We start from the raw sequence: 13,220 nt of genomic DNA, 5'->3' as shown, positions 1-13,220 counted from the left end.
CTAATGGCTTTATCGCTGCTCTAGAAGCAGGAGCTGACAAGGACATAATATAGAGAGCCATATGCACATAGCGACCCCTGGTCATGGCTGTTCTTTCTTTCTGTCTGTAAGCACTGTTCCTGAGCTTGCCCCCCTGGCATGTAATTTAGAATGGCTTTCACTTTTAGGCACATAGTGGGTGATTCAGACTCGATCGTAGATGTGCTAAATTTAGCACATTTACGATCAGCTTCCCTGACATGCTGGGGGGCGCCCAGCATAGGGCTAGTCCACCCCACATGTCAGTCCCTGCCCCGTCGCACCAGTACAAAGCTTTTGTACTGGAAGAGTTGCTCCCCACCAGCGCAGCTCATGGGCCATGGCAGGGAGCTACTCATCGCTGCTCGGGTTACAGCGGCTGCGTGTGACGTCGCGCAGCCGCTGCGGCCCGCCCCTCAAAGGTCCGGGCACGCCTGCGTTGCCCGGACTGCGCCCCCCCAGACGATGGCCAAACACCGCCGGCCCACCTCCTCCCGCCCAGCAACTGCCTCTGCCTGTCAATCAGGCAGAGGCGATCGCAGGGTAAAGACTGCCGTCTGCTGTCTGGCATTCACCGGCCCACTGCGGCGCTGGCGCATGCGCACTTCAGACCCGGTCACTGCTGTGCAAATACGCACAGCAACGATCAGGTCTGAATTAGCCCCATCTCCTATATATTAGCCCAACTCTGTGATTCTGTGCCTGGCCGTAACGCTGGGCGGAGTCACAGGCACAGATCTGGGCAGGAACAGTCCCCTCCCCATCTCCGCCCAGTCCCCTGTCTCCCTTCTCCCCGTACACTCCCTGCCCCTGGTGACATCGCAGCCGCTGATTGTGAGCAGAACTCACACTACCCGCCTCACAGTCTTGCGGCTGCCGCTGAGTCAGGGGGACATGCTGAGCACTCACAGCCGCACTCACCCCCCCTCCCACCCGCGGCAACCACCCGCATCTGCCCCCCACCCGCGGCACTCCCGCCCTCTCCCCCTCCCGCAGCACCAACATTCGCGGCATCCACCCGTCACTTACTTTTATAAGACCCGGTGCGGTCGCGGGTGATAAGGGGCGTGGCTTCGCTGAAGGGGGCGTGGTTTCGCGTCCCGACCCCCGTTTTCGGCACATTGTGGGTCGGGGGATACGGCCTTCACCCGGACACTGCTGAATCTGCAGTGCGGGCTTCTGCACTGTGACAGGAGCCGGCACTTTGGTGTCACCCCTCAGAGGGTAACACCCGGGTGCGGCCCGCACCCACGTTGTGGCGCCACTGCTCCCGCCCCCTCCCCCACCCGTAGCACAAACACCCGCCGCATCCACCCACCACCCGCGGCACTCCCGTCCCCTCCCCCACCCAGAGCACAAACACTCGCGCCACCCACCCGCGGAACTCCCGCCCCCTCCCCCACCCGTAGCACCAACACCCGCGGAAACTAACCGCATTCGCCCCCCACCCGCGGCACTCCCACCCTCTCCCCCACCCGCATCACCAACACCCGCGCCACCTACCCGCGGTACCCACCGCATCCACCCACCACCCGTGGCACTCCACCCCCTCCCCCACCCACAGCACCAACACCCGCACCACCCGTGGCACTCTGCCCCCTCCCCCACCCACAGCACCAACACCCGCTGCCCCCCCCTGCGGCACCCAACGCATCCCCCACATCCGCTCCCACCCGCGGCACTCACGCCCCCACCCGTAGCTCCCACACCTGCAGCACCTCCCGCCCCTCCCCCACCCACTGCAACCCTGCCCCTCATCCATACCCACCTCTCCCTCCCGCTGCAACCCTGCCCCTCATCCATACCCACCTCTCCCTCCCGCTGCACTCTTCACCCAACCCGCACCACCACCGCATCTGCCCCTCCTGCACCCACCCCTCCCCCACCCGCACCACCGCCTCAACCCTCGGAACCCCAGCAGCTGCCTCCCACCACCCAACTGCACCACCACTGCTCCAGCCCCTGCCCCCCCTCCGCACCTGTCCCCCCACCCATGGCACCACGCCCCCACCCCCAGCACCCCCCCATCAGCGGCACTCCCACACCAGCTTCTCCCACAGCCCTCCCACACCCACATCACCCCTGCTCCCAACCCCCCACCGATGGCACCCCCGCCCCTCTCCTACGCACAGCACCCCTGCTCCCGCACCACCTCCCCTACCTGTAGCACCCTCCCCTGCAACCGTGGCACCCTCAAACCCACCACCCCCCCCAAATGCACCACACCGGCAAACCGCCCCCTCCCCCACCCGTGGCACCCCCCCCCCCCCACTCCACCACCATACCCACCTCTCCCCCCGCTACACCCCTGCATCCTCCACTCCACCCGCACCACCATCGCATCTGCCCCTCCTGCACCCACCCCTCCCCCATCCGCAACACCCCTGCTCCTGCACCCCCTCCCCCACCCACGCCACACCCCCAACCCTCGGAACCCCCGCAGCCGCCTTACACCCCCCATCCGCACCACCACTGCCCCCGCCACTGCCCCCCCACACCTGTCCCCCACCCATGGCACAACGCCCAGAACCCACCCCCTCCCCTACCCACGGCACTCCCACACCAGCTTCTCCCACAGCCCCCCCAACCCTCCCAAACCCACATCACCCCTGCTCCCAACTCCCCACCCATGGCGCCCTGACCCTCCACTACGCACAGCACCTCTGCTCCCGCACCCCCACCCCTACCCTACCTGCAGCACCACCCACCCGCCCCTGCAACCATAGCACCCTCACACCCACCCACCCCCAACCGCAAACTGCCCCCTCCCCCACCCGCGGCACCCCCGCCCTTCCCCCACTCCACCCCCATACCCACACCTCCCCCGCTACACCCCTGCACCACCACCGCATCTGCCCCTCCTGCACCCGCCCCTCCCCCATCCGCAACACCCCTGCTCCCGCACCCCCTCCCCCACCCGCGCCAACCCTCGGAAACCCCTGCAGCCGCTTCCCACACCCTAACCGCAGCACTACTGCACCCGTCCCTGCCCCCCGAACCTGTCCCCACACCCATGGCACCACACTCCCACCCGCAGCCCCCCCTCCCCCACCCACGGCACTCCCACACCAGCTTCTCCCACACCCATATCACCCCTGCTCCCAACCCTCCACCCATGGCACCCCGCCCCTCCCCTACGCACAGTACCCCTGCTCCCGCACCCCCACCCCTCCCCTTCCTGCAGCACCACCCACCCCCGCAACCGTGGCACCCTCACACCCACCTCCCACCCAACTGCACCACCCCGCCAAATGGCCCCCTCCACCACCACAGCCGGCCCTCCCCAACTGCGTTAACCCCGCACCAGCCCCTCACCCACCCACAGCGCCCTCTGATCCCCTCCCCCATCCGCCCCATCCCCGCACCCGCCTCTCCCCTGCCCGCGGCACATCCGGACCACCACCACACCCCCACAGCCACCACTCCCCCACCCACAGCACCTCCGGCCCCTCCCCCACCCCCATCATCTACAGACACCTCCCCCACCCCCAGCACTTTTACAAACCATCACCCAACCTCCCCCTCTGCAACCCTACCTCCCCCTACATCGCCCCTTTCCCACACACAGCACCTCCAGAACCCCTCCTTCATCCACAGCCTCCTGCACCTGCCCCTCCACCACCAGCAGCATCTACAGACCCCATCCACACCCCCTCACGCCCCCCCCCCACCCGCAGCATCCTCACACCCGCCCCTTCCCCACCGCCGCACCCCCTCCCCTGCCCCTCCCCTACCCGCCGCAGCTGCACCAACCGCCCTACCCCAACTGCGGTATCCCTGCACCAGCACCCTCCCCCAACCACCGCAGCAGCACACCTGGCCCACCACAACCGCCGTAACCCCGCACCCACCCCTCACTCATCCACAGCGCCCACGGACCCCCTCCCCCATCCCCGCCATCCCCGCACCCGCCCCTCCCCTGGCTACCGCACATCCACATCACCTACCCCATCCAGATCACGTACCCCACCCGCAACACCCCCGCCACTCCCACAACCACAGCACCTACCCGCCCGCATTATCTTCAGACACCCTCCACATCTGTGGACCTCCCACACCTGCCCCTCCCCCACCCGCAACACCTCTGGACCACCACCCCAACCACCTCCGGACTCCCTCCCCCATCCACAGCTCCCCCGCATCCACCCCTCCCCCATCCACAACATCTACATCCCCCATCCGTGCCATCCCACACCTCCCCCACCCACAGCACTTCTGAAACCCATCACCTAAGCTCAGCCCCCTGCACCTCCAAACGCACACCCCTACATCGCCCCTCCCACACACACATCACCTCCATACCCCCTCCTTCATCCACAGTCCCCCGCACCCACCCCTCACCCACCAACAGCAACTACACTCCCCATCGCGCCCCCTCTACACCTCCCCCTCCCCCACCCACAGCACCTCTGCACCCTTTACGCCATCCGTGCCCCTGCACCCACCCCTCCGCCACCCACAACACCTCTGGACCCCCTCCCACACCCACCCCTCCACCACACGTAGCACCTCGGACACCATCCACAGCCGCTACAAGTGATTCCCTGAATCGGGCTGATCCAAACCCCCCAAACTTTTGTGAGTATAGTTGCTACCAATGGACATTGGATTAATTAGAAACACTAATACTGTGGCCATTATGTGTATAAGCAACACTGCTACCTGTGCCCATTGTGTATAAGTGGCGCTGCTACCTGTGCACACTGTGTGTATAAGCGGCTCTGCTACTTGTGGGCACTGTGTGTATAAGCGGCTTTGCTACCTGTGGGTATTGTGTGTATACGCCGCTCTGCTACCTGTGGGTATTGTGTGTACACGTGGCTCTGCTACCTGTGCCCATTGTGTGTATAAGCACCTCTGCTACCTGTGGGCACTGTGTATAAGCGCCTCTGCTACCTGGGGGTATTGTGTGTATAAGCGGCTCTGCTAGCTGTGGGCACTGTGTGTATAAGCGTCTCTGCCCCCTGTGGGTATTGTGTGTATAAGCGGTTCTGCTACCTGTGGGTAATGTGTGTACATGTGGCTCTGCTACCTGTGCCCGTTGTGTGTATAAGCCCCTCTGCTACATGTGGGCACTGTGTGTATAAGTGCCTCTGCCCCCTGTGGGTATTGTGTGTATAAGCGGTTCTGCTACCTGTGGGTATTGTGTGTATAAGCGTCTCTGCCCCCTGTGGGTATTGTGTGTATAAGCGGTTCTGCTACCTGTGGGTAATGTGTGTACATGTGGCTCTGCTACCTGTGCCCATTGTGTGTATAAGCCCCTCTGCTACATGTGGGCACTGTGTGTATAAGTGCCTCTGCCCCCTGTGGGTATTGTGTGTATAAGCGGCTCTGCTACCTGTGGGTATTGTGGGTATAAGCGGCTCTGCTACCTGTGGGTATTGTGTGTATAAGCGGCTCTGCTACCTGTGGGTATTGTGTGTATAAGCGGCTCTGCTACCTGTGGGCATTGTGTGTATAAGCGGCTCTGCTACCTGTGGCCACTGTGTGTATAAGCGCCTCTGCTACCTGTGGCCACTGTGTGTATAAGCGCCTCTGCTACCTGTGGGTATTGTGTGTATAAGCGGCTCTGCTACCTGTGGCCATTGTGTGTATAAGCGGCTCTGCTACCTGTGGGTATTGTGTGTATAAGCGCTTCTGCTACCTGTGGGCACTGTGTGTATAAGCGCCTCTGCCCCCTGTGGGTATTGTGTGTGTATAAGCGGCTCTGCTACCTGTGGGCACTGTGTGTATAAGCGCCTCTGCCCCCTGTGGGTATTGTGTGTATAAGTGGTTCTGCTATCTGTGGGTATTGTGTGTATTAGCGGTTCTGCTACCTGTGGGTATTGTGTGTATAAGCGGCTCTGCTATCTGTGGGCACTGTGTGTATAAGCGCCTCTGCCCCCTGTGGGCACTGTGTGTATAAGCGGTTCTGCTACCTGTCGCCATTGTGTGTATAAGCGGTTCTGCTACCTGTGGGCGCTGTGTGTATAAGCGGCTCTGCTACCATTGGGTATTGTGTGTATAAGCTGCCCTGCTACCTCTGGCCACTGTGTGGATACATGGCTCTGATACCTGTGGCCACTGTGTGTATAAGCTGCGCTGCTACCTGTGGGCGCTGTGTGTATAAGCTGCGCTGCTACCTGTGGGTATTGTGTGTATAAGCGGTTCTGCTACCTGTGGGTATTGAGTGTATAAGCGGCTCTGCTACCTGTGGCCATTGTGTGTATAAGCTGCTCTGCTACCTGTGGCCACAGCACCTTGGTATCTTATCTACAGTGCATTGCTGTTACTCATCTGGTACTTCATAATGCAGACACTAGCAATATATACTACACTCTACACTATGTTATTCATTGTGCCCTGCGGCCACTCTGCACGCCCTCACAAAGGCCTACGCCCCCTTACAATATTTACCCACTGCCATAAAAAAAACATCAGGTAATACTCCATCTAATAACAATTATAGCACAGCTGAAGCCCGTGCAGGGGATAATGGATCGTAGCCTCTTGCAACGGTATTTTCTGTCTAACACCTTGCCTCTCTATATCCTCTCCTTACCACCCTGACTCTCCCTATCCTTTACCGATCGCACAGCGTTTCTGTACATTCCCTTTCTCCCCCCTTACACATCTCTATCTTTTCTCAACTGGACACCATTTCTGTATGCCCTCTATACTGCCCTGCGTTTCTGGCTCTGTTATCTACCGCCCTGCTAATGTTCAAAGGCGTGCAGAGGTTAGCGGGGCGTAGCCCCTAACAACGGTGTGAAGAGCGCCCGTAGGGCGCGATGAATCACCTAGTATACTGTATAAAGGAAGTGAGCTAGACATGAGAGAGAACATTTTCCTCACACAGTGGGGCAGCCATTTTGGTGAAACCATCAACAGAATCCAGGCGATGTCTTCAAAAGGAACCAGCACCTCAGTGACGTCAGTAGTTCCTATTGAGGTGAAAACAATTGGTTCAGGACACAAAATGGCTGCCTCCATTCTGTTTACATGAAGGGTGTTCTTTTGAAGTTCTGCAGGTGTCTGAATATCCATAAATGTTTCCTTGTCCATTTAATGCACATCCTACTTCTGGCTGAGGAATTTCAGTTCTTTGTTCTCTAGGGCTAAACACATGCCATAAACTCGTGTTTCATTTTCTGTGTGTTTGTGTGCTAGTAATTTTGGAATCTGGAAATGAATCATCTGAACTGAATGTGTGTCCGCACTGAAGTGATTTTATGTACTGCAGCATACTTGTGTGACTTGTCACCTCTGATTGCATGGACTGTGGTACATGATGCACAGTGTTGATGTTTTATTGACTAACAGCAGCGCTGGTCGTTTTAGCTCAATTCCAGGTGTAATACTCACAGTACAGGGCTGTGGAGACCGTATAGAGTCCAGCTGTTACACACACTGTCCTCACTGGTAGATTCATTTTTTTGCACACATTTGCTTACCATCTTTTTCATCTATAATATTTGTACGATTACCAACGGGTTCATTTCCCTAGTGATGCAGTCAGGATATCGACATTCGTAATGTTGACATCAGAAATGTTATGATGACACGATTGGGTTGTTGGCATTTGTAAAATGTTGACATTGGGGGCAGGATTACGGTTAAAAATGGTGTATCGTTATTGGGCCTGATTGAGAGCTGGACGAAAGTTCAATGCCTCATGCAAGCAGCCTTGACTTTCGAACTCCAGGAGGGACATGCGAGAGACTTCTCAGTAGAAGAGACGCCTCCTGCATGTAACTGCCATCCCGACACTGCGACTGACGTTGCAAGCTGGTATGGTCGTGATGTTCCTTGCGTTAAGCCTCATCTTACACAGCTGATTTACGGAAGTGGGGGTTGCGAGGTCAGGAAGTCTGCATGGTGACACGCAGACCCTTGGCTCTCCCCTTCCAGAAAAAAGGGGCGTTTTTAGGAACTCGGCCCTCCCTCCAGCCCCTGCCAATCCCTTCAACGCCTTTGCCTTTCAGTCAGGCAGCGGAAGAAGGGAATTACAGGTAACAGCGCAAGGCCCGTTCCTATTGTTAGATTCTGATTTTTTTAATCTTTACTTCTTGCTACAGCGTTCTACTATAGATGTATTTTAATGAATATTATTAAGAGCTAAGTTTTCGTTTCATTTGGGTAGTGTGAGTGCCCCAACTAAGAGAGTACTTTTCTCTTTCTACACACTACTTTACTCTCATGGGTGCACCGTCAGTATTGAATTGTCTTACGTGCATCAGGTACCTACCCCCTCTTACATAAATTGTTCTTTTGCTTCGGGTAATCACCTTCCCCTCCCTCCCCTTGGGGCACAAAAGTAAAACCATTGTCTTCAGGCCTCCACGCATTGTTCCTGGAGAGGACTCAACGCACTTCCTTACACAACCCATGACGATTATTATAGATCTGCACTCCTTTAAGATGGGTATACGCTACAGTGATGTTGGCACGACAAATCGTCTACATTGCTATGTGTGTACCCGTGCTTTGCGTGCCCACGCGGGTCACTAGCGATATCTTCTCTCGTCTCTGCTGCAGGGCTGACAGAAGATTATCGCTAGCGACTTGATGCACTGCAAATGAAGGACGGAACGATATGTTCCATCCTTCATATCTAACGGCCAATCCCTGCTGGTAATGGCCAAAGGGAGTACGGCCCGACCATCGGGACTATTGCCCGTAGCTCAGATGTGTACTAAGACGCCACATCCAATTGCGTCACTAAGCAGCTGAAAGTGCAGGACGAGACTCAGGCAGATATACTAAGCCTTGAAGAGTGATGTAGAAGAGAGAGATAAAGTACCAGCCAATCAGCTGGTTGGTACTTTATTTCTCTCCAAGGCTTAGTACGTCTGAGTGGTGGGTAACAGGTGGCCCTCCAAGCCCTCACTTACTGTACCACCTCTACCCTGCACTGTACTCCTATTTGTTTGTTATACATTGCAGTCCCTCACTCGTTCCCCTCAATGCCTCCTCCCACTCCCTCGCTCCTATTCACTTCATGAAGTTACTGCCAATACATCGGGAAGAGCATAACCGTGTTCAGGGGCATTTGGATACACTTCTAAAAGACAGGTATGGGTAAGATGTCTAGTTCCTTCCTAATTTGTCTGCCTTCTGATCATTCATAGATGAAGTGGAACATATATTTTACCTTCTTGGGTTTTACAAGATATCTTCAATTTGTTTTTTTTATGGTGCATTTAAACATCAAGATGTATATTATTATTATTATTATTATCCTTTATTTATATGGCGCCACAAGGGTTCCGCAGCGCCCAATTACAGAATACATAAACAAATAATCAAACAGGAAAACAGCAACTTACAGTTGATGACAGTATAGGACAAGTACAGGGTAAATAAACATAGTTACATCAGCAGATGACACTGGAATAAGTATCAGGTGGCAGAAGACTGCTGAATTTGGTGCAGTTAAAGAATATTAAAGTAAGAAAGGATAAGCACATGAGGGAAGAGAGCCCTGCTCGTGAGAGCTTACATTCTAAAGGGGAGGGGTAGACAGACAGGGGTGACACAGATGGGGTACATAGAGAGCGTAAAACAGAGGGTTAGGATGAGATTTGGCTGGGTTTGGTGAAGAAGTGGGTCTTGAGAGATCGTTTGAAGTTTTGTAGAGAGGTGGAGAGTCTGAGGGGGAGAGGTAGGGAATTCCAAAGAAGTGCTGCAGCACGTGAAAAATCTTGGAGGTAGGAGTGGGAGGAAGTAATCCGTAGGCAGGAGAGTCGGCATCCATTAGCAGAGCGAAGAGGACGGGTGGGAGTGTAAAGGGAGATAAGGTCAGAGATGTAGATGGGAAAGGAGTGGGCGAGGGCTTTGTAAGCGAGTGTGAGAAGCTTGAAATGGATTCTGAAAGGGAAGGGGAGCCAGTGAAGGTCTAGTAAGAGAGGAGAGGTGGACGTAGTGCGTTTGGTGAGGAAGATGAGCCGGGCAGCAGCATTGAGGATAGATTGGAGTGGAGAGAGGTATTTGTCAGGAATGCCAGTCAGGAGCAGATTACAGTAGTCCAGTCTGGAGATGACCAGTGAGTGGATAAGAGTCTTAGTAGCATCCTGGGTCAGAAAGGGTCTGATCCTGGAAATATTTTTTAGATGAAAATGGCAGGTTTGTGAGAGGTGCTGAATGTGTGGTTTGAAGGAGAGGGAGGAGTCAAGGATTACTCCAAGACAGCGCACTTGGGGGGCTAGAGGAGATAGTAGTGCCATCAATAGATAATGAGATTGTAGGAGGTGAGGTTATGCGGGAGGGAGGAAAGATGATCAGCTCTGTCTTAGACATGTTAAGTTTAAGAAAGCGCTGGGACATCCAGGAAGAGGTAGCAGAGAGACAGTTGGAGATACGAGTGAGGAGAGCAGGGGAGAGGTCTGGAGAGGAAAGATAGATTTGGGTGTCATCAGCATAGAGATGATATTGGAAACCAAAAGAACTAATGAGCTTACCTAGTGAGGACGTATAGAGAGAGAAGAGGACCAAGGACAGAACCTTGGGGTACCCCTACAGTTAGTGGAAGTGAGGGGGAGGTGGAGTCATGAGAGGAGACAGATAAAGAACGGTCAGAAAGGAAGGAGGACAGCCAAGAGAGGGCAGTGTCACGCAGACCAATGGAGTGAAGAATTTGCAGTAGGAGAGGATGGTCCACAGTGTCAAAAGCAGCAGAGAGATCAAGTAGAATAAGTATAGAGTAGTGTCACTTAGATTTAGCACATGGAGGTCATTGCATACTTTTGTAAGGGCAGTTTCAGTGGAGTGGAGAGGACGGAAGCCAGACTGGAATGGGTCAAGCAGTGAGTGTGAGGAAAGAAAGGAAGTAAGGCGGTTGTAGACAATACGCTCAAGGAGTTTGGAGGCAAAAGGGAGGAGAGAGATGGGTCGGTAGTTGGAGAGAGTGTTTGTATCAAGTGTAGGTTTTTTAAGAATAGGAGAGATGAGTGCATGCTTGAAGGCAGAGGGGACAGTGCCTGATGAGAGGGACAGATTGAGAAGGTGGGAAAGATGGGAACAAGCAGAAGGAGAGAGGTAGCGGAGGAGGCGGGAGGGGATAGGGTCAAGTGGTGAGGGGACAGGAACGAATGAGGGCCATGACTTCCTCTCCAGATGCATTGGAGAAAGATGTCAGAGTAGGTGCGAGGGATGGGGAGGGTTGGTAAGGGATGGGAGAAAGCTGGTTACTGATGGTCTGGTGTGATGTGATGTCCTGACGTATGGATATATAATACTGATATATAATATATATATATGAAGTATATGATACTTTGGTATATCCAGGTGCTGTTCTGTGGTGTAGGCACTTATTAAAACTCACATTATGCACTACAGCATCTAAGATCTAGAACCACATTGATGGGTCTGGAAGTGTGAGTCTTTTTCATGTCTGTATGTCCATGTCAGGTGCCCATACTGTAGTACATATGAGGACGTTGTAGTATAGGAATAGCTTATATGAGATGTGGTAGAATTAGCACCATGTGTGAACATTACTGCTGCTTTTCAGTTATTTTCTTGAGTTCTTTTTTTTTCTTGTGGAACGTTCTGTAAATGTATACTTTAGGAATGTGGTGTATAAAGCAAGCATTTCTTGAATATTTAAACAATAGCTCTATGCCAGACGCATTAACCCATGAGGCGTCTGGAGCTATTGCTCTGTGCTAGCTTTCAGTTTGTACGTTTTAGAATTAGCGCATTATATTAATTCCTTAGTGTAATTTGATTTATGATCAGCCTCTGCTCTCCAAGCTCAAAGCCTGGTCATTTGGTTGCTGTGTTCTAGCATGCACAGCAACCTACTGCATGCCCCGGTGCCATTTATGTATTATTCGAACACCAGTGGATAAGTGTGATACAGCAGGAATGGCAGCACATGCCAACACACAATATAAATCCCATGGTGTAGCAACTCCTCCATTGTTGGTGCACAATATGTCAAAACGGTGGATTCGTCTTAGGCAAGTGTAGGTAAAAAGTGTTTCATGATGTGATTTTTACAGGTGTATAGACAAAGCTAAAGTTTAGTTCATTGTTTCTCATCTGAGGGACCCCTAACAGTGCACGTTTTTCAGATCTCCTCTGTAATCACAAGTGAAATGATTAGCGCCACCTGTGGATCTTTTACAATGTGTCAGCCAGTAATGAGTACACATGTGCACCAGCTAGAAGATCTGTAAAACAGGCACTGTTAGGGGTCCCTCAGTACCGGAGTAGGGAAACGCTGCTTTAGTTTGTCATGATAAGTTTTCAGGCGTAAAAAAAATGTTCAGCTACAGCGTGAAATTCTTCTGATAACCTCAACCTCTGTGTGTGCACACTCATTATTCCATCATAGGATATGTGTGTGCGTATTATACAATACACATAAACATTTGTGGGTCTGGTGTTTTCATTGTGATGATTACACGTAAAAGGTAATAACAGTCATAAAACTGACATAGCAGGAATTTTTCAGGATGTTCAGTTGTCCACTTAAAAAGGTCTTGACGTTATTTATCTTTAAAAATTATAGGGTTAGGGTGCCTCACATTCTTATCCTATGACTCCGACTCTCAGTCTAGATGCTGGTCATTATATACAAGTTTCACATTCTGAGTTTGCATATCCTATAGTGGACGGGTGTTTGTGTTATCATACAGATTGCTTAAGGCCTCCATACATCAGCAATCGATCGGGGCAATTTGCCAATTTGCAGACAATTATGCAAATAAATCTGCAACATATGGGGTTCATAGATCGCTAGTTCAGTCCAAAAATATATTGGGATTGTTAAATCAGGTTGTCCAACATGTTGGATTTCACAGATCAATTGGCACTGTAGATTGCTAGTGTATGGTAGCAATGAGCAGATTTGCAGACCGTTACTAGTAGTAACATGATGAGCCTTTCAAGATTGGCAGATCTGTATTTGCTGAAAATGACCTGCAAATCACTAAATAGTATCTGCAATTGTATGGGCACAGATTGGTGGATTGGGTAATCGTTAAATCTGGGGGGGGGAAATCTCAGAATCCGCATTTTTGGGGGGGATTGCAGAAGTATGGGGGCCTTTACTCATTCCATTTATGTCTCCTAGCGCATCATAGTGTGTGAGGTTACTTGTGGTGTACCGGTGTTATCTCCCTGAGAGGATGTGTGGATCCCTTCATAGTTTGGTTGGGACCAGGACAATACAAATACCCAAGATCTGTTTTTCATTCTTTTTCTAATGAACTAAA

At 53.1% G+C, this 13,220-nt stretch overlaps 1 protein-coding gene across 7 annotated transcripts in view; it reads left to right on the top strand.

Annotated features, from left to right (window-relative positions):
* The window catches only part of IQSEC2 (IQ motif and Sec7 domain ArfGEF 2), a 322,858-nt gene that overhangs the window by 273,782 nt on the left and 35,856 nt on the right, over positions 1-13,220 (top strand). The gene's annotated exons all lie outside the window — the stretch shown is intronic.

Source organism: Pseudophryne corroboree, chromosome 8 (genome assembly GCF_028390025.1).
Source record: "Pseudophryne corroboree isolate aPseCor3 chromosome 8, aPseCor3.hap2, whole genome shotgun sequence".
NCBI lineage: Eukaryota > Metazoa > Chordata > Amphibia > Anura > Myobatrachidae > Pseudophryne > Pseudophryne corroboree.
The sequence above is the reverse complement of the archived record's forward strand: the minus strand, read 5'-3'. Positions and strand labels throughout refer to the sequence as shown.